We start from the raw sequence: 21,321 nt of genomic DNA, 5'->3' as shown, positions 1-21,321 counted from the left end.
TCCCATCTAATTTCTTAATCAGGAGACCAACAATGCATAGCAATTTATTAATTTATAAGTGAGGAGCAACACGCCCATCCATCCATCCATCTGCCTGGGTTTGAACATTATTTAGTTGTAGTTTGCTCTGGAAGTGGTCCAGGTTGCTTTGGGAGGGGGACATTCAATCCAAATGATGACAGCCATTGGCACCCACTCTGGGGCTTAGGAGGGGACCCACACCCTTCTCGATGGTGCTGATGCCATCGCTCTAGAATGCAGCTGTCTCTCATGGAGGTTGTGGGACAGACAGCTGCCTCTGGCCAGGGCTGCCCAATAGTGCGAGAAGGGGACTTTGAAACTGCATGTAGGTGTCATGGCCAAAATCCTGCTCAGGTGTGTGCAGCAGGAAAATCCTAGAGTGGACGAGGTTTAGACAGTGGGCAAGTCACTCAGCTTCTCATCTGTCCACTTTCCTGGGAAGGAAATGGAATTTTCCAAAAGCAGGAGTAGAATGCTGCCAGTTATGTATGTGGGATACTCTTAGAGGACTCTTGATGTTATAAAGGGTTGCCCTGTTGTGGAGATGCAAACAAAAGAATGCTTTTAATTTCCTTTGGCTAAGGATAGACTCAAACAAATTTTTTTTTTGATATATATTTTTCTATTAGGGCCAATTTCAGAAAAATAAAGCTGGCATTCATGTGTTAAAACATTCCAGTTAAGCTTTTAGCATTAAAATATAATATATATAGATATATATTATATATCTATATCTATATATATATTATATATATATATGCACTTGTCTCAGAGACTACTTTGTTTAACCTTTCAGAGGCTACCAACCCAGCTTAAATACGGTCTGATTATACTCCCATACCTCTGAACAAACTTTGTATTTGAGTAATAACAGTTCTGAGGCTTATTGATTTTGATATTTTTTTCTCTCCACTCACCATGTACACTACTTGTTGGTGAAATACCAGTTGTGTCCATGATGTCTGTGTGCCATAAAACAAGATATTTTGTTATCAAGAAAGAACAAAACAGTGCCAGGTCTTTCACAAAGACTGTTCAGTCTGCTGCGAAATATAATTTTCATCCGTGAAGTTTCCATTTCCTTGGAAAACAGTGCCGGATAGTCCCTCCTCTCCTGCCCAGCTGGATTTCCCTGTGACCCCCTCTTGAGAAACTGTTTTTCAGGCTCCTCGGGCCAGAACTAAGGCATGTTTGTGAGAACTAAGGCATGTTTGTTCTACTGGGGGGTGTGCTGTACCCTTCCGCATGTATCATTCCTTAACACCACCTTAGGACATAAATGACATTATCCCTGGATTTTAGATGTGGAAGATAGACTTCGGCAAGTTTAAGAAACTCAACAAAAGTCACATAGGTAATGAGTAGTGAAATCAGAATTCCAGGCCTGGTTTTCTGTTCCGAAATCCAGTGCTCCTTGTGCTAGACCAGGGTTCAGCAAATGACGCTGTCCCACCTCCTGTTCTTGTAAATAAAGTTTTATTGGGGCACAGCCACACTCATTCGTTGACATGTTGTTTTCCTGTTGCAAGGGCAGAGTTGAATGGTTGCAACAGAGACCATATTGCCCTCAAAGCCTGAAGTGTTGACTGTCTTGCCCTTTACTTTGCCCACCCCTGGCCTACAGCACAGCTGCAGAAGCATTCAGGTTCTTTGTGTTACCAGATTTTTCTTGCAAGAAAGCCATTGTAACTGCTCTTTTGAAAAGGTGTGAACCACAAAGGAACAGGGGCCACACAGCCGTGCCCTATTGTCTAAGGGGTCTGGTACTATCTGGCCACATCCTGGACCACAGATTCTTGCCACACTCCTATGGGGACGTCGGGTCTCTATCTATCCCCCTGGAATGTGGACAGGCCTTGTGACTTATTTTTACCAGTAGATTTTGGCAGAAGTGACACTGTGTAACTTTCCAGACGGATCTAAAAAGCTCTGCCATTTTTGAACACCGCCTCTTTGGGTCCAGCCGTCATGTGAGAAGCCTGAATAGCCCCATGGAGACACGTTTCCACTTGAGAGAGAGGTTCCAGTCTTCCCGCCACTCCTGCCAAGGGGTTGGACGTGTGAGCGAGCACATTTTAGATGCTCTAGCCCTTGGTACCCTCTGATGGAACTTCATGAGAGACCCTAAGTGAGAAGAGCAGAAGGACCACCCCACCCCGCTGGGCCTCTCACCCTCACAGAATTGAGAAGTAAATCATTTTTAGCAACTGTGTTTCGGGTAGTTTGTTATACAACAATAGATACACTCCAAGACCAAGGTGAGATAAGTGAGATAAGACCTGGAGGGGAAAAAAAAAAAGACCTGGAGGAGATGCCACAAATTCCTTCTGGATTGGTCACTAGTGACACATCATAAAAATGTGAATTCTGTCACAGGCAGTCCCGCATGTGAAACACATATTTGAACTTGCTGTGTTACCCAAATGTAATTCCTAAGAATTCTAAAATATTATCAGCAGGAATCTGGGGAAGCTACCATGTGATTCTAGACTAAATAGGATTGAATGAGTGTCACTTTATTATGAACTCCTAGGAAAGCAAGTGAATAATAAACATTTCAAGCCGCTTACGGAATGTTCCCTAAAATACTGAAGTTAAACTATTTGTGCTAATTTCTTGGAAACGAAAAACTTTTCTGAAAATGATTTATGAATTGATTTGACCTTAGAGTATGAGGGGTATATTTTCAATGGGTTAAGTAGCCATACTTTTTTTTGTTTTTCAGTAGTTACGGTGGGTAAAGGCTGTTCAACTGGGTGTTGTTTGATTCTGATCAGAGGTCACAGAACTGTGGAAGTACTGGAACAAGATTTTTAAACACGTGCTTTTCTGCAGATCCGAATCTATGCTGTTTATTTGTACAGAGCATTCCTGACCACTCGGCCATGAAGCTCTGTCATGTCCAAGCTCATGGTTTCATTTAACTCATTGAGTATCTTGAGATGAACGTTGCCAACCAGAGAATGTCTGCCATGGCAGATTATTTGCATACTGGATAAAGGCCAAGATCTTTTTAGCGTAGTGTACGAGGCCGGGCCCATTTCAGTGCATACTGACATAGATTACAATGTGAGTGATAGCCTTGGAGCCGTGTAATGAAGAGGCCTTCATCTGCCCCTGCCTCTCCAGCTTTATCCCTTGTATTTAAAGTTTCACCCATGTTGAAACTTTTTAGGGGTTCCTTGCTCCGTCTGCCAAAAATGCCTTCTGTGCCCTCCCAACTAAACATACTAACATCCCTAAAAAGTACCAATGTGTTTATACATTGCACCCCAAATAATTTTAAAATTGGCTGTTTACTCATACAACTACCACCAGCAAATCTACTAAATTAAAGTCAAGATTTAGTCCTGGAGTTCCTTTTGTCCTTAGAATGTATCTCATTGATCGTGTACAAAGTATTCTGTGCAAGAGTGACTTCAGTTGCTTTCTCCTGAGTGTAATGTTACTAATTCGCTGTATGATTATATTCATTTCTTTGTTTACATGCAATATTGGAGTCCCCATCTTCCTTGATGTAATTTAACTTTTAGATTATGTAAAACATTAACGTGATCCAAAGTCCAAAGTGTAGAAAAATATGTACCTAGAGACGGTTCATTAGTTTCTTAATTCTTTTATCCCTTTTCTGCCTACCCCCAAAGGTAATCTATTTCTCCTTTTAGTTCATCCCTTGTTTATTTTTGTAAAAATAAACAGCCACTTACATATAAATATTTTATTTCCCTTTGTTTTTAGTACAAAAAGTAGTAACCTTTTTATACTTTTCTTTTTTCACGTAGTGTATTATGGAGAACGTTCCCTAATCAGTTTATGGAGATCTTCTTCCTCATATATTTTTTCTTTATTGCAGAATAGTATTCCATTGTTTAGTTGAATGGACTCCTACATATAAATATTTAGGTTGCTTCTAATATTTTACTCTCACAAATCATGTCCTTGAATAACTTTGTGTGATCTTTTAAATGTTTTCCATATTTCTTATTCAGTTTATTTCTGAGTGTTTTATTTTGCTGTCATATATGGAATTTGATCTTCCATTATATCCTCTAATTGGTTATTGTCCATGGATATGAAGACCATTGTTCTTGTGCTAATACATACTGCTACTTTACTGAGTTGTTTTATTGTGTGAATTAGTTTTGTTGTTGTTTCTCTTGGTTTTTCCAGATATATGATCATGTCATCAGCAATGAGGTAATTGTACTTCTTTTCCCATTCTTATGTGGCAAATTATTTTCTTTTAATTGTATCAGATGATACCCCCAACACACTGTTACAGAGTAGTGGAGATAGTGGGTGTCTAACCTTCCTACCTTATTAAAAGTGCTGCTGGTGTTTCCCCGTGGAGTAAGATGACAGCTTTAGGACTATAGTGTGTGTATTTATATTAAAGCAGTGTCCATCGATTCCTATTTTATTAAGTGTTTTTGTTAGGAATAAGTTGTTGAATTTTATTGAAGTTTCTTTAGTAAGTTTTTTTTTGGAGATAATCATGATTTTCTCTTAAGATCTAGTAATATGTTGGATTATGTTAATGGATTTTTAAATGTTGAACCATCTTTACATTCCTGGAATATGTCCCATAATGTGTTTTTTTAATGTAGTAGATCTTTTTTCCTTATGTTATATTAAGATTTTTTGTTGCTATTCGTGAGTGAGATTAGTCTCTGTTTTTTGTGCTGTATTTATCTGGTTTAGGTGTCAATGTTATATAGACTTCATAAAAAGAAATGGATTTTTTTTTTCATTTCGTAGGCTCTGGAACAATTTAAGTGTAATTGGGATTATCTGGTCTTTGAAGCTCCAATAGAGTTATTCTGTGAAATTCTGATGGTAAACTGAAGAGTAGAATTTGATGGAGAAAACTTTCATTATGTGAAGTTTAAGGATTTCTTTAAAAACTTTAATGTTGGGTGATATGTTCACCATTGTGAGTATAAACAATAAGCTAATCAGAAATTTATCTAAAACCAATCTCTTTTTCAGAGAGTCATTTTTAGCTGGAATTTTGCAAAATGATATAAAAAACGGGGCCTGCCAAGATTGGAATCATTCTGTTAGTGGAATCCAAGCTACTTGAGAGTTTTGCCTTTTTTTTCTATAGAACATGCTATGCCAATAGAGGCCAGGCAGCTAACGCAGTGGAATGAGACCAGCTGGGTGTGTGGTACTAGGGAGTGGTGGGGACTGTGGCAAATTGGAGGCAGCTGCCTTCTAGCTCCTGATCAAGTATTACTTCTCAGCAGCATCTCAGGAACGTGAGTGTAATGTTGCCAGAGCTCCAAGTTTATCGAGGGAAGCTGAGAGCTCCAGATTTTTTTATGTGAAAACTTTTGACTTTTAAGACTTGGCAGTTAATTCAAAAATTAAAAACATAGTGTAGGCCAGACATAACAACAGTTCGTCAAAATGGGACCCTATCAGCTCTCCTGCAGCCATGCAGGTGGCGTATAGTTTTGAAGCTGTGAACAAGCCGTCTTAGTTGAGCCTGCTGTTAAACTGTTCAACTTCTGTTGTGAAGAGGAAGCTTTGAGGTGTGTTAGATCCACAGAGGCTGCGGGGAGATGCTGCTCCTTCTGTAGTGGAAAGGTGATGGAGGGGGAAAGAGAAAGCCCAGCTTGGGAAAGCCGCATGTGCACGTATGGATCCCCCTGAGCAAGGTCACGAACTGCACAGAAGTGGTGCCTCTGTGGGGTGCCTCTGTGGGACGCCTGCTGTTGCCACGCTTGGGGGTGACGCAGTCCTGCCTGTGCCCCACCCATCCAGTGCCTAGCTGATGTGCTTCCTCCTTTCAGCTCCAGTCTTTTTATTGTTGCCTTTCTGCATTGTGCCGTTCATTTGCCTGCTTCCCATAAGGAAGCCTTGCTATCCATGAAACTATGCGACCGAAGGCCCAGCTGTCAATATTTATTCGGTGTGTGCATGGTTGTGTTGACCAGTTACCTAGTAACGGCCCTGTTAATTTCAGTGAGAAAGACTAATTGAGTGCCTCTTTATGGAAAAAATAATAATAATAATGCATCCTTCAGCCCCTCTGTGGCTCTGGTCTCTGACCTTACTGCTTCCTAAGATATTCAGAGACTTTTGGCTTCTATCCTCAATACCACACATTCCTAATTATTTGTGCTACTTCTTGAGTAATCCTGGGTCTGTTTTGCATTATTTACTTAAAAGTGGATGATAAAAAAATTGGGCTATGGTTTCCCATTCCTTTCCTTTTTTTCCCCCAGATGCCTGTGTTAGTGCTTTGTAGAGATGATTTTCTTTTCTTTTTTGCCATCAAGCTGGTTTAAGTCCAGAATCTGATTTTTAATGTGGCCCTGGTGACTCCGACTTCCCGCTTTGGAGATTGTTTAGAATTTTTTAAAAAATTAGAAATAGGATATTTTTTGCACTTGTGCCTGAAGCGTGAATTTTTAGCCGAAGGAACTTTTTTATGTCAGTCAATTTGTCTAGAGAATTGGGACTTCAACAGCTTGCTTTATTGATTACAGTTATGCACATTTTATTGAAAAGAACAACATAACTGAGCAGCCATGTCTGAGCTGAGAGATGTTTCTTCTCACTTGATCCTACAGTGAAGTCAGAGTGCGGTGACGACTTCTGTTACCATAGCTGTGGAATCTGTTTTCAAAAACACAAAGGCTGTGATTTCACTGTAGTTTAGTGCACATTGAGAAGCTGATATGGAAATAACAATGAAGCTTTATTCAAAGACGCAACTGGAAACAAAAATTTCCTGTCGTCCTTTGATGCTTCGAGGAGGTTTATGTTTCTCTTTCAAGCTTTCAAGGTTTGCAGGTTAATTTCCGAAGTTGACCATGGCGTTGTCACTTGGGATGCTCCTCAGACATTTCCTTATTACCTTAAATGGCAGATGACTCCGTGGAAATCCCTGTACTTACAGTAACCACAATTGTGATTATCATGTAGTTGTAATTAAGACAGAAGAGATGGGTTGGTTGTATGAGGTAGGCGTGGGTCTAAAGGGTGAATCATGTAATTCATTTTACACTCACGCTTTTAGTGTTCCTGGTGCTGAGGACGCAACAGTGAACAAAACTTGCAAAAATGAGTCTGATTGCAGGAAAATGCCTGTTGAAATAGGGTCCTCATTTCCCCAACAGATTAACTCCCCCTTATGGGGCGTTTTCTCAATGATATGAGCAGATCTGCCATTTACTCCGCTTTCATTAAGTGCTTAGGGTGCAGTTTACCTTACTTGAGTGTATTATCTCATTCAATCCTTACAACAGCCCCGCACTGTTAGGTGCTGTTACTGCTTCCCATTTTATAGATGAGAAAACTGAGGCCTGTAGAGGTTAACCAACTTGCCCAACATCACGCAGTGACTGATAGTGACTGTGTCTTTCTGTTTCCGGAGGGGACATGAGCTTGTAGTGGAAGTGCTTCAGGAAATGCATCTGCGACTGTGTGGCCGTGATGAGGAAATGTGCTCATAGCCAGGCCGTTTTAAAGTGTGGGCGGGTAGGATGGTGCAGTGGCGCTCACCCAACCATCGAGAGGTGAGGGCTGGACTGTCATGTTGGAGGACAGCCAGGGACCCAATAAGGAGAGGTAACAGGACTGTTAGGTGTGGTTCTGTGGGTGAGCATAGGGCATGGGATGGGATGCCTGTAAAAAGGAAATTCTACCAGAAATATTCTTATATTTGTATGTGTCTCATTTTTATGAAAACAGAGACAGCATATTCCATGCCCTGTTTTGTGACCTGCCCTTTTCCCACTCAGTCTATTCCAAGCATCTCTCCTTGGCCACCATGTGTTTCTTTGCGGTATCATTAAAAATGTTGCTGTGGTGAAGATGTATACAGACCTGTTATTTGGATGGGCCATGCTTTATTTCATTGAAATCCACATTACTAGACATTTTCATTTTCCACTTTTTCTCCGTGATGCCAAGGTGAGAAAAGGAAAGTTAAATGTCCGTACACAGTGAGGGTTTTTCCTTAGTAAATAACAGGAGCGGTGGAGTTACTTTTGTTGTATGCCCCTGGGAATGAGTGAGCTCATTACCTGTCTCCTTGTAGGCAGCACAGGTCATACAGGTTATGACTAGAAAAAAATGCCAATTTGTAACAAGATAGTATCTCATACTTGTTTTAATTTCCTGTTTTCTGATTACTTGTGGGTTTTTTCCTGGAAACTTTTATGACTGCATTTCCTTGAAGAACAATTCGTACACGAACATTTTTATTGTGGATGTTAACGTTTTCCAATGCAAAATAGTCTTCGTGGTTTCTTGGAATGCATTTATCATGAAATCCACGCTATCTTGTCATCTTAACAAAATATTTTTTTCATGTAGGATTGCTCTTCTTTCTGTCCCGACGTTTTCTTCTGAAAGGCTTCGACTCTATCTACGTGGTAAGAGAAGAGCACGGTGAACTAAGCTGATGTTTTATCTTACACTTTTCTTGGTGTGTTTGCCGTGTGCTGTGGTATTAAACAGGCTTGGGTTTGACACCAGCCTCACCCTGGGTTCTTGGCCTGTGGGTTGCTTCCAGTGCCAGTTTCCCCATCAGCAGCCTGTGGAGAGCTATGCTGCAGGCCGGCAGGCGGCTGGGAGTTCAGGGTTCTCACTCCTGGGGTAACACACGCAGGCCTGGCCAGGCACAGGGTCACTGTGTGTTCACGGGGAGCCTGGAGTGCTCTTTGCCTTGTTGGAGTCATGATTTTTAAAACCCAGATTCCTCCCAGGGAGTGAGGGCAGTAAAAGCCAGGCCCTACCGAGGGGTCACATACAGAGAACTGTTCTCTTCCCTTCTCTTCTTCTTCCACCCTTGTCCCACATTCCTGAGCCTCTTTCTCACGCTGGTCACTACATTACCTTTATCCTCGAGTGTGACAGCTCGGAGTGACAGCTCGGCAGCTGCTGCTCTTGGCTAGGTGAAGTTTATGACTAATTTAGGCCTGCACATTGGAGGGCAGGCGAGGCCTCGTGTACTTGCCTTCTGCCTGGATCTCAGTCATCTTTCTCCCCATTTCTTGCTCCCCAGAGACCCCGTGCCCCTTCAAAGCGATGACACATGCAGTGTGGGCTGCAGAGCTTCCTAATTTAGGACATCTGGCTTTTTTCAGGGGAAGCTTTCCTCTACAGAGCAACAGCTTTGCAACCTGGCATCTCAGAGATTTCCAACAAACCACCCACAGGGACTTGGGGGGGAGGTTACCACTCCTGTCACCTTCCCCGGCTTTGGCCAGCTTCCAAAATTCCTCCTGGTGTCCTGGGAACGTGAACGGAGCTCTGCTGCATTTTCGGAGTTTCTGACTGGGGTTTGAAGTAGAGCAGGGAACGTGCAGCCGGGGACCCTGTACTGAGGACTGCCTCTGTCCTGCCTGCCACCGCCAGGCTGGCCTCACCCTCCCTGGCTGGCAGGATGAAGTGCCCAAAGGCTACTCTGTCCTGTGTTGGCCTGGGAGCCCAGAGCACCCCCGTCGGCCTGGCGTGCTGGAAACCCCTGTGCAGAGTAACGTACTCTGGTTACCATTTCTAGGCTGGCCGGGGAGTGCTGTTCCTCAGGGACCGACAGCCACACTTTGAATGTCTTACCCAGCTTTTGAGGTCTCTCAGGTGACACATGTCTGCACTGCGCTTGGGCCAGCTGGTCTCACTGAATTCGCTTTGTGCTGGAAGGCACAGGAAGGTTCCACTGCGGACGAAAGAGGAGAGGCATCCTGGGCCCTTTTGGCAGGAGAGGGAGCTATTTATGGTGTGTCATAAATCTGCTGCCACCGGCTGGAGAGACGCACGACCGTTACGTAAGGCTGTCAAAGCACGCTGCCTTTTTATGCTGTTTTCCTGATTCTGGAAGACAGGGATGGGCTTACAAGAAGGTAGAGTGCCTGTTGCAGCAGAATTATTTTTGGAAACTGGGGAATTTGTTCACATGACAATAATGTTCATTCATGAGACCTGCTTGGTGAAATGGATTTGTCTTCACTTCATAGACATTTACCGGGGCCAGTGTGTGTGTCAGTGGGTTTGCTTCTGGACTTAGCAAGGTTTAGGAAAGAGAAGGCTGAGTTATGGGACTAACCTGGCTTGGAGTGATTTTTCTCCAGTTGCCTTGAATTATGGAATTTTCTTTGAGTGATTCTTGATTTTTTTAAAAACTATTTTGGGGGATTCACGTTCTTCAGAGCCAGAGAACAGTATAGCCTTAAAATGGCATTTATTTCACGTGTGTGTGTGTGTGTGTGTGTGTGTGTGTGTGTGTGTGTTTTCGTGTGGGAAAGTGAACAAGGGAGGACAGACACATGACAGGCGCAGAGTGCAGCCCCTATTCCACACCCTAAGTCATTTTAGGGGAAACCGTGACAGCGTCTGCCTGCAGTTGCCAGCTGTCCTGATTTCACCTTTTCACGGGACCCTGGGGATGCTCAGAGGCGCTCACAAGAGGCCCTGACAGTCGTCCTTTAGATTATATGGCGTCTTTTTTCCTGTGCCTTTCGTTACTGCAATGTAGCTCTGACTTTCTGGCAGAAGTGGCTGATTTTGACACCCCCCCCCCAAATATTCTTGTTCTGTGGGTGATCACGCATGCCCTCTCCCAAGATGCTTCTTCCCTTTGCAGTGATGCCTAGCAATACTTCACAATTTTCTGAGAAAAGAAGCAATGTTTCTCAGTCCTGCTTCTGTCATTAGCTGAGAGAAAACTTTGAGGCAGCCGCTTACCCTTCCCTCGCCCCTGCCTCACACAATGAGAATGGTTCTGCTGAGCTGTAGCGCAGAGCGGCTTTCACAGGACACATGGCATCAGGCCTGGGAAAGCCCGTAGGGAGCTGCATCATCCTGCAGGGCCACTGGCTGCTCCTTGGCGGCCTTGCTGTTTCTCCCACCTGGCACCATCGCTGCAAAACTGCAACTCATCTTCTCAGCCGCCAGCTGCTCAACTTTTCCAGGCTATTTTCCACTACTTAGCCACTTGTTCAGTTATTTAAAGAGCTGGCCTGGACGGATGGGACGGCCAGAAAGGTCAGATGAGGTAGGAGAGCGATAAGATGGAGAAAAGGGGGAGCAGACCTGCAGGCCGCCCAGCATCCATCTACCAGCCTAGCAGGGCCCCGGAGGTCAGCCCCCATCTGTGGGTTGGCTGGGGTGTGCGTATTTCTCCTGTGGACTTGAGTGGTCATAGTGGGGGTCTTTGAGTTCCTTTGCCCCTATTATAGCAAGAGGATTGTTTTGAGCGGCAGTGGACAAGTGTAGGAGAATGGTCAGTGGGCAGGGATCCCATGGAATGTCTGATTCGCCAATGGACGGTGAGCAGCTCTAAGTACAGAATTACTCACAGCTGTCTTTGGAGCCATTCAAATCTAGGTTGAAATCCTGGGTAAGTTATTCAATCTCTCTGAGCCTGTTTCCTGTGAAAAGCAGATACTGATATTACTGTTTTATAGCTGGTGAGCCTTAAGCAAGGTCGTGCATGTAGATTACTAAGCCTGGTGCCAGGCCTGTAGCTCATTTTACAATTACAGCAGAGCTGGGGCTGTCTGCACTTTAATAAAGCACAGGTAGGTCTCATCACCTTCTAAGCAGGCAACCATTTGCTCAGAGAAGTAGCTAAAAGATGGCAAGAAAAAGACCTGCCTGGGCCAGAGAGCGGGGCGACCCAGTGCTGCTTGTACCGTGGTCAAGATGCTTCAGGAGCAAGTGTGAGCCTTGAACAAGTGTCAAGGTCATCGAGTGTTCACCCTGATTCCCAGTGGCTCTTTTCCCTTAGGTCCCACCCACAACCTGCAGGTTACCTGGCCTCATGTGATTATTCCTGAAATAGAAAGAATGTGGGGAAGATGTGCCTGCATTGTATGTGCAGGTGCTAAATGCTGATGTTCCCTAGAGCAGCTCTTAAGTAATAAGACTTTTGATTCAGTCTCAGGACTGTGTCCTAGGCCTGGCAGGCCATCTGCTTTCCCTGTCTGCCTCTGTCAGCAACTTGACAACCAGTTGGCGACACCCACATTTTATAGATGAGAGACCAAGAGCTGCAGTCAGTAGGTGGAGGCTGAGCTGGAATAAACCTCTTCCTCTGGGGCCGAAATGGTGTGGGTGGCTGTGGGCTGCTCTGGTCTGTCTTCTCACTAGGCCACATGTGGCTCCGGAGGCAAACTGTGTCTTCAGACCCAAGGGCCATTGTAGGAGGCAAAATTCAGATGTCATTCTGTCAAGATTCCTGTCCCCTCGTTAACCAGTCAAGCACTCATCTGCTCCGCGGGACTTTGCAGATGGAATTAAGGTTATTGGTTACACGACTTGAAGAAGATAGGGCGATTATCCTGGGTTATCTGAGTGGACTCACACGAGCCCTTAAAAACAGAAAAGGAAGACAGACGAGGAGGCTCGACAGCTGTGGCAGGAGGAGAAGCTAGGTGCCAAGTGGGAGAAGGATGTGACAGGCCATCACTCTGAGATGTGGGGGTCACATGCGGGGAGTGGGGAGAGGCTTAGGGAGCTCAGGGAAAGCCTCAGAAGGAGCATGTTCAGCCTCTAGGAACAAAGACCAGCCCTGCAAGGAAACGGGATCTCAGTCCTGCAACCCCCAGAAACAGATTGTCATGTAGGAGACGCTGCTCGCTGCGCCATGTGTCGTGCAGGGAGTCATGCAGGGTGGCCTGCAGGGTCTCTGCTCCCGCTCCCCTCATAAGAACGCAGGACACGGTGAGGCCAAAAAGGAACACCCACGGAGCCATAGGTAGGGGAGTCATACCACTATATTCTCTCTGGCGGCATCTACCTCTCTGCAATCCGCACTTGCCAGCTCAGCCACCATCTTCTTGCCAGCCCCCATTTCCTGCTAGCGTAGCCACAGCAGTTGTATTAGTGGCCAATGGCTCACTGGTTACAGCTGACGGCCAACTAGCCACAGCTGATGGCCATCCAACCACAGTTGATGGCCGTTTACTACCTGAGCCAGCACCTTTCCATGTGAACCGAGAGCCTGGAAACTGCTTTCCGGGGCTCTGTCCCCACGCGGATGTTGGCGGACAACCTGAATGCGCCTAAGTGCAGGTCCTCCCAGAGCTCCAGGGAGGCGGCACGTCCTGCTCATGCCTGGACTGGAGCCAGCGAGGCCCCTGTCAGACTGCTAACCTGTCGCACTGTGGACAACATGGGTATTATTTCAAGCCAGTAAATTGGTGACAGTTTGTCACAGCAGCAATAGAGGACTGATATAATCCTCTTTCATCAGCTTGTCCCTTTCTGAAAACGTTTGCTGGAGTTGGACCTGTTTGTTCAGAATTGCTGACCTGTGACAGTAAGTCACAGCCCGTAAATTTATTGAATGCCACACTCCATACATTTAAGGAACCCTTGAAAGCTCAGGCACCTGTCTGGTCGTGGAGGAGATACCCAGCTCTGCCGTCTGCTTGTCACCTGTGGGGCTTGGTTCTGGTTTTCTCCTGACAACCTCTGAGGGTGTCATGGAGGCAGCTCTTTTTTTTCGCCCGTGGGAAATCGGTGATACATGTTCATACAGGGCAGCGGCATCTGTGCTGTATCACTTGGCTTTCCTGCCAGAGGTCACCAGCATGTGGGTGGGAGGGGTTCATGCTAATCACAGTAGGGGTGTAGGGGACACAGAAGCCCTCCCTCAGTTCTACCTGCCCCTGCTTTTGGGGTTCCTGGCAGGGTTTAGCTACAAGGCACTGGCTTGTTGATGCTGGCTCAGTCCCTTCCTTGTCCAAATGAGGCAGCCCCGCCCAGAGGAGTGACACCTCAGTGTCACACAGCTCTTTGGGTTTTCGTTCCGGTTCCGAGCCACAGAAATCCCATGCTGGACAGGGAGAGCTTAGGAACTTGCACACGTGTACTTTGTCAGCAACGTGAAGTTCAGCAGCAAACTGGAATGAGCTTGAGGAGCTTGTCTAGTACTTTGTCAGAGGGAGGCAGAGGACCTGGGGCAAGGACCCCAGGCACCAGGCAGGAGGATTCTCTCACCCGAATGCAAAGCTGCCTCCCTGTGTACTTTCTCCTCCTTCTCTTCCTGGTACCTCTTTTGCTGAAAATGGACCAGGTTGCAGAATTTCTCACTCCTCTGCTACGAAAAATCCCTCCTTCCTGCAGGCTCCCCAGCAGAATTCACAAAGTGAAACAGAGGCTCTTTCATCGCTCAGGGCCATCACCCTCACTTTGCCTGGGCCTCGTTTGTTTCCTCTGCCTGAAAGGAGCCTTTTGCGTGGTGTGCCAGGGTTTGCTGGAGCCAGAGAGTTTGTCCAGGGCTACGGCTGCTTTGTTCCTCAGCCCATGTGGAGCCTCAGAAAAGCCTGGGAACATTAGAGTGAGGGGAGGAGAGACAGGACAAGTAGCCAAGTTCCAAGGACCGTTTTCGCATTGGGGTCCCATCACTTGTCTCAGTTCAGACCTGGAGTCCCCCTTTTGTTGGCTCTGTGACCTTTGGAGAGTTACTGAACCTCTCTGAGCATTTTTCTTCCTCAGCTGTACAATGGGGCTGGTAACTAACCAGCTGAGAGAGAGGTGGTGGCAGGGGGTATGAGAGCTTCCAAAGCACTTGACACAGCCTTATGGCTTCAGGAGATCCTCAAAGTCATTGATCAAACCCCTTGTTTCATTCATTATTGTTTGTTTTGCAGATATTTACTTAGTACCCCAGAGGTGCCAGGACCAGCCCACGCTTCCAAGGAGCTCTCACCTTGTGGGATAGATGAGTCCTGGACAAGTGCTGGTGAAGGCATGTGGGTTGTGTTACATACAGAGGCTTGTGCCAAAGTGTACTCTGTGAAATACGGCCATGTGACTAGGTATTGTGTGGAGACCGTTTTCACAGTGAAATAGCTCTGGAAATGCTGGCTGGCACAGGGGTATCATGGTAGAACCAAGAAAGGGGCCTGCTTCCAAGAGTCTGGAAATTATAGTGTCACTGACAATGATGATTTTGAGATGCGCTATGTACCTGGCACCGAGGTAAGTGCGCAGGTGGATTATGTCATTTTATAGAATCCAGTGGTTGGGATGTGCCTGGTTTTTTTTTTTTTTGTACTGATAGAAATGTAGGTTGCTTCTCACTTGATTTTAATGGGCTAAGGATTGGTCTTTTCATTTCCAGAGGGGCTTCTCAGTACAGTGGAATGTTAGCCTTAAAAAGGAACGAAATTCTTACTTATGCTACATCATGGCTGAGTAAAAGGAGCCAGCCACAAAAAAGACACATATAGTATGATTCATCTTAGGTACTTAAGAGTAGTGAAGTCATAGAGATAGGAAGTAGGCTGGTGGTTTCCAGGGGCTGTCAGAAGAGGGAAATGGGGAGTTGTCGTTTAATGGGTACAGAGTTTCAGTTCTACAAAATGAAAAGAATTGTGGAGATGGGTTACGTGTCAACATGAATGTATTTAATAATACTACAGAGATATACACTACAGATGGGACGTGTTATGTTACATTTTTTCACCCGCAATAAAACAAAAATACTACTTTGACCAAAAAAAAAAGTCATGAGAATTAAAATTCACAAATCATGGGACATGATGTACTTTGTGTGGTATGCGTCTGAATGCACACACTTATGTACTTCATTATTTTAACTGGGGTTTGAGATGAGAAAGTAGATGGGAGTAGTTCTAGTCTAATTTTAAAAGGTGGGGGTGGGGGGCTCTCGAGCTTTTGAAGGCTTTGCCAGTTGCTGCAGATACAAAAGTGTACTTTGGACTTCAAAACGGTTGCTTGCGTCCCCTTTTGAACCCTGAGCAAGCATTTGCTGATGTCTCCAAAATGTGTTTTTTAGAAAATGTTTATACTTCCTTGAACGATTCGTTTTATAACAGTATGTTTCTGGGTTAAGTGGATGGTAACTGTCAATTGAAGCAAAGGAACTAAGAAGGAAGACTGTAGTGATTCAGGGCTAGTGATCAGTATTTACGCCAACTCCATCTTCTAGACAATGAGTGTGTAAGTTGATTAATCCATGCTTGAAGTTTTCTTTAAGAAATCTTTACATTTTGACCCTTGTTTAGAAAAAAAAAAACACACCACTTCGATTTTAATGGACTCTTCCTAGTTTTCAGTAGAATAATGGCATTTTGCAAGGGGAGAAAGTGTTTCAGACTTCTGCATAAGGTTCATGTAGAATGTGTCTAAGTACAGATTAAAGAAGGTCTGAGTGAGGGTTCAGCCTGTTAATGGGTTTTAAAACCTTTTGAAGTCCATGCTTATGAGCTGCCATGTCTCTGTATCGGCCGTCTTTCCATATTGATAAGTTCATGTCTGTTCTGAACATCCTTTACACAGAGGCACAGTTGACCTCTGTGGCTGCAGCATTACTGACTCGATCCTGTCTGTTGCCCGTTAGGTTGTGCTTTGCATTTCACCGTGATAAGCAACCTTGGCTCATGCATCCGGGTACTTAGGCCAAAGGGCCACATACATGTAGCCAGGCTGTCCTTCTGAATATATTACCTCCCCCACCCCAAGTAATGCATAAAACTACGAGCTTCTTCAAACTTGCCAAATTGAGCCTCGCTACAATTTTTAAATCTTTGTCAGTCTGATACAGAGATCTTTTTGATCACTGTTAAGGTTCCTTAACCTGTTTGATGTTTGTGTATTTTTTTGGTCACTCTTCAGATGTTTTTGATCATTACCATGGTTCCTTAAAATGTTTGGTGTTGTGTATTTCCTTTTTGGGGAGGAGAATGGTAGAAAAATCTTTTGCTGAAGTGATTTTGATGAGAAAAATATCTTTATATCTGTTGCCCATTTTCCCCCCCTTTTGGGCTGTTTGCTCCAGGTTCTGAGTCATGTACATCATTTGGACATTAATTCTAAGTATTGCTGTTTGAATTTCCTTGCCATTTTTACTTTAGCGCGTCTTCTTCACCTGTGCATTCTGTATGTTGATCTGTTCCTTAGTGAGAACCTGTAAGGTGTGATAAGCATACCCGAAGCGCCTTGGGAGTGTGGGGTCTAAGTTTCTGCATATCTGACAGTGTCTTTCTGTTGTCCTTGCACGTAACAATAGCTTAATTGGTTAGGTTCACTTCTGGAGGCTGCCCGCAATGTTTTTTCTGCTTGGAAATTCTCAGCTCCCCCCCCCCCCCCCGCTCCCCCAGGTGGCTTAGCCATTTGTCTGTAGTTCAATCACTGACTATTTTAATCCAGTCCTATTTTATCTCTGGGTACCTTTCACTTTCACCACCCATATACAAGCTCCCCAACCGGAATTCCGTCTTATATTTATGTGTCCATTTTATTGAGAGCAGGAAGTTCATCCAGTAGGCTGAATTCATTTATAATAGGAACTCTTGGTGTAGTTTGGTAAATAACCTCTTGCTGAGGGAAAATGTTACAGACTCAGGGCTGTAGTTTTCTTCCAGAATTTGACTACACGATATAGGGTAAAATGTCTGTTAACATCCTCCTCTTTTTGTTTCTTTCTTATTAAAAAAAAAAAAAAAAGTGAACGATAAAGGCATCGTGTACTAAAGACGTAATTCTTAAACTTTCTTGGTCCCAGGACACTTTAAAAAAAATTATTGAGGACCCCAAAGAGCTTCTTTTTGTTCATATGTGTTATATTGAATCTCACATAGTGTATGAAATTTCCCCCCGTTCTTCCGCCTCCCTGCCCCCACTCCAGTTCAAGCCGTTGTGTCTCAGTCTAGTTGTGTAGCACACAGCTCCCTGGCCCATGCTGGTGTTATGAGCCTTGCGCTCCCCGGGGGCTGCGGCAGTTGGTCACTGGTCGGCTGCTCACAGCAGCACAAGGTAGCTCACGCCAACCTCCGTCTGCTCACAGCAGCCTAGCTCCAGGGAGAGCCGTTGTTCACAATCTTAGCTGTAGAGGGCGCAGCTCACTGGCCCATGTGGGAATCGAACCTGCGACCTCAGCATTAGAAACACCATGTTCCAACGACCTGAGCCACCGAGCTGGCCCGAATGAAATATTAATAGAAGTACCCAGTCCATTAATTGGCTCTCAGAACAAGGGCATCAACACACATGATGTAGTGTCTGGAAAACTCTATTGTACATCCATGAAAGAATAAGATTAAAAGTACCTTAGGAGGTCACTTTGACCTTGTGGACCCTTTAAACTTGTCCAGGGAACCTCAGGGGTTCTCAGGCTGCAATTCTGAGAACCACTGTGCTAAAGAATGTTTCTCAGGCTTCCTGCCTTGTTCATTAAGCTTGCATTTGACATTTTTGCTGTGTGTATGTGTTCGTGTGTATGCACACATAGGTGTGGTGTGTGTGGAGCTGGGCTGGGAGGGGAGGGACCACTGCTGAATGAGAGGTTAACTTCTAAGGCAGTAGTGCTCTCCCGAAATGTGGGGGGACGTCCCTGCGTGTAGGTTTGCTATTACTGGAGCCGAGTGGAGTTCTCAGTAGCCTCTGCCATATACCATCTCCGTTCCAGCGGTCATCTTTTAGTCCAGTCAGGTTTTAAATGGGGGTGTGAATTGCCCCGTTAGGCTGATGTTGTTGGAGTGGCCCCTGGAGACAGCTTGAGCTGCTGGACCCTGGGCCTTAACCTGCTGTCCTTGGATTCCCCAGAGCCTAGGAACGGGCTGATTTTCCTGAAACTGCATTATGGGTTTTTTTGGAATAAGGTCTCTAGTTGTCATCATATTCTGAAAGGAGTCAGTCCCCTAATTTCTCTCCCTAGCTTAAGGTAGGGGCATGCCTTAAAGTTCCTGGTGAGTTGAGAACGGATCCTGGTTGAAAGAGTTTAAGAGAAACATTGTATCCTGCATAATTCAACATGTAAGTAAAATATATTTGAGTCCTGTAGAAATAGGTCCATGTGTGTCTTCCACAACAGAATGCACACGCATAGCTCTTCCCACACTTGCTGTGGCTCCCAGGTGTCCTGGATGTCCTTATTTCAGGGTCAGTGTCATCATTTTAGCCGTGGTCCAGTTTATTTGCTTAGCGCTGCTTCAAGACTGGTTTCAAGACAGTGAATGAAGCCATGTGCACCATATTGTTTTCTGTACCGATATCTGATTATTTGAATGGAACTGCAGTCCGTTTATTGAAACTGAGGCATTTAATTGACAATACCTTGGCTTGAAGGAAGCAGTTTTCAGGATTTGCAGCCTGCGCCCACATCCTCTTGGGAACCTTGTTTTCTAAAGATTTTGTCCATTTTTTCCAGACTCTTAAGTAACTGTGTGCCTCTCTCTGGACTGTCCCATAGGTTCCCTGTAAGGAGCCCCCGCCGGTGTGCCAGACCTCCCAGGGGCCATCCGCCCGACTGCACCAGACTCCGGCAGCGGGGCCTCCGATGGCAGTGGGCACCTCCCTGTGAAACTTGCCAAGCTGGACGCCACAGCTCTGCACGACGTCACTTTGGCCAACTCTGTGCCCCCTTCAGAGGCGTGCAACCATGCAGTCCTAGCCTGCAGCCCGGGCATTCCTGAGGAGCTCTATGTAAGCGAGGCTGTGGAAGATGCTCCCAGCTGCAGAGGGTACCGGGATGCCTGCACCATCACCGGTATGGGGGCCTTTCCCTGCCAAGGAGGGAGGGAGAAAGGGATGGTGGGCTGGAGACCTGGGGAAGGATGCAGCCACAGGGGTGGGTCTGGGGAAGGAGTGTGGGAGTCTGCGCTTTGGGAACGTGAGACCGGCCATCCTAAACCGACTTGTCTGAGATGAAGACAGGACCTCATAGAATTGTTGTGAAGGTTAAAGACGAGAATATCAAACCTGGGGAGTGTACACTGAGCAATGCTCGGTGTAGAGCGGCCTTTGCCCCTTCTCTGAGGCTCAGTCTCTTCAGGCAGAAGAGAGGTGTCATGGGAATAAAGCACAGTGGCATTGAGGGGTGCAAAAACGGAACCACACACACTGCCCTTGTACACTGTTAAGATTTGTGCAGACGTCGGTTCTTGCAGTTGCCCATGTCAGTCACACCTTCCAGTGTCCCAGGAGCAGGGTTAATCACCTCCCAGTGCGCTGGCAACTTCTGCTGTTCAGACTCATGCTGCCAGAGCTCTTGCTTCTTTTCCTTTCTCCGGGGTCATTGACACAGGTGCTTGGAGCCAGCACAAGAGAGGGCTCGGAGTGGCAATGGAGCAGGAGGGTACGCCTAACAGCAGTGAGGGGCATCCTTATAGTTAAAGCCAGTTGCATCTGTATTGAAGTTGACCCTAGTTCTCATTTTTGTCTGCAGTGTTTGCTTTTGTCCTCCTGTTTGAAATAATGCCTAATGGCAGTTTAAACTACACCTCTTTGCTTCCAGTAGCTTTTCATTGTTTGGTCTCACCAGTTAAGTAAGCGTTGAGGAGCCCCTGTGTGTCGGGACTTTCCTGAGTACAGAGGGGCGCAGAGATGGCCTGGCTCCCCGCTTGCATGCCCAGCCTGTGTACGCAGCTGAGCTCCTGGTGCCACGAGCTACCCTCCCTCCATTTATGCGCTAATCCCCAGCCCTGCCTGCCAGCTCACTGAAGGACACGGTTCCAACGTTTCCCCTCACGGATCTTTCCTATTAGCACAAAAACATGCTATGATCTCTCTCCTTAAGAAGAAGCCTTCTGGGCCCCACTTTCCCTACAGCGAATGCCTGTGTCTCTGTTCCTCAGTCTTCTGACCAGATTCCTTTCTCCTGTTGTCTCCTGCATCCAGTGCAAGCAGGCTGGTGATTCCACCGTTCTCCCAGCACTGATGGCCTCATTCAGCCCAGGGCTCTGTCCTCAGCCTTCATCTTCTTGCCTTTTCAGGAGGGGGGACCCAGCGGACCACACTCTTCTCCTGGAAGAGGGTCCTCCCTTGGCTTCGGGTCCCCACTCTCCCGGTTCTTCCATCTTGCTGGCTGCCCCCTCCCCACCCGACCTGTGGATGCTGGAGTGTCTGGAGCCCAGCGCTTCCAGCCCCTTGCTCGCCCTTGCACACCCATGCCCAAAGTGATCTCACCCAGTCTCCAGGCTTTAAAACCTGCCGTAAAACTGACCCCTCTCCCTTTCCTGTTCTCACACTGAAGGCCGGACGTAGCGGTCTGACTCCACATACAGCATTTTCACTTGGATGCCGAAAGGCACCTCCAACTCACGCAGCCAAGAAATGGATTCCTGATTTCCACCTCCACCTGCTTTCCCTGTCTTTATACATGGTACTTGGCACCTTCCAATTGTCCAGGCCCAAAACCCGGGAGGCACCCAGGACCTCTGTATTTCTTCCACACCCCAGTTTGCTGGGATGTCTTTGGCTCTCTCTCCACAGTGTGTCTGGAATTGGACTGTTTCTCACCAGCTCCACAGCAGCTACCCTGGTCCCAGCCACCTTCTTCTCACGCCTGGATTATTGCCTGGGGCTCCCCCT

General features: G+C 46.0%; 1 protein-coding gene across 2 annotated transcripts in view; it reads left to right on the top strand.

The window, feature by feature from the left end:
* TRAK1 (trafficking kinesin protein 1) overlaps positions 1-21,321 on the top strand; it is a 168,127-nt gene that overhangs the window by 38,611 nt on the left and 108,195 nt on the right. For both annotated transcript variants that reach the window (XM_074312568.1, XM_074312572.1), the window contains exon 2: positions 19,202-19,498. The gene's annotated coding sequence lies outside the window, so the exon portion shown is untranslated. The remainder of the gene's footprint in view (positions 1-19,201; positions 19,499-21,321) is intronic.

The sequence above is a fragment of the Rhinolophus sinicus genome, linkage group LG10 (assembly GCF_036562045.2).
Source record: "Rhinolophus sinicus isolate RSC01 linkage group LG10, ASM3656204v1, whole genome shotgun sequence".
In the NCBI taxonomy this organism is placed as follows: domain Eukaryota; kingdom Metazoa; phylum Chordata; class Mammalia; order Chiroptera; family Rhinolophidae; genus Rhinolophus; species Rhinolophus sinicus.
This window is presented reverse-complemented; position numbering and strand designations above follow the sequence as displayed.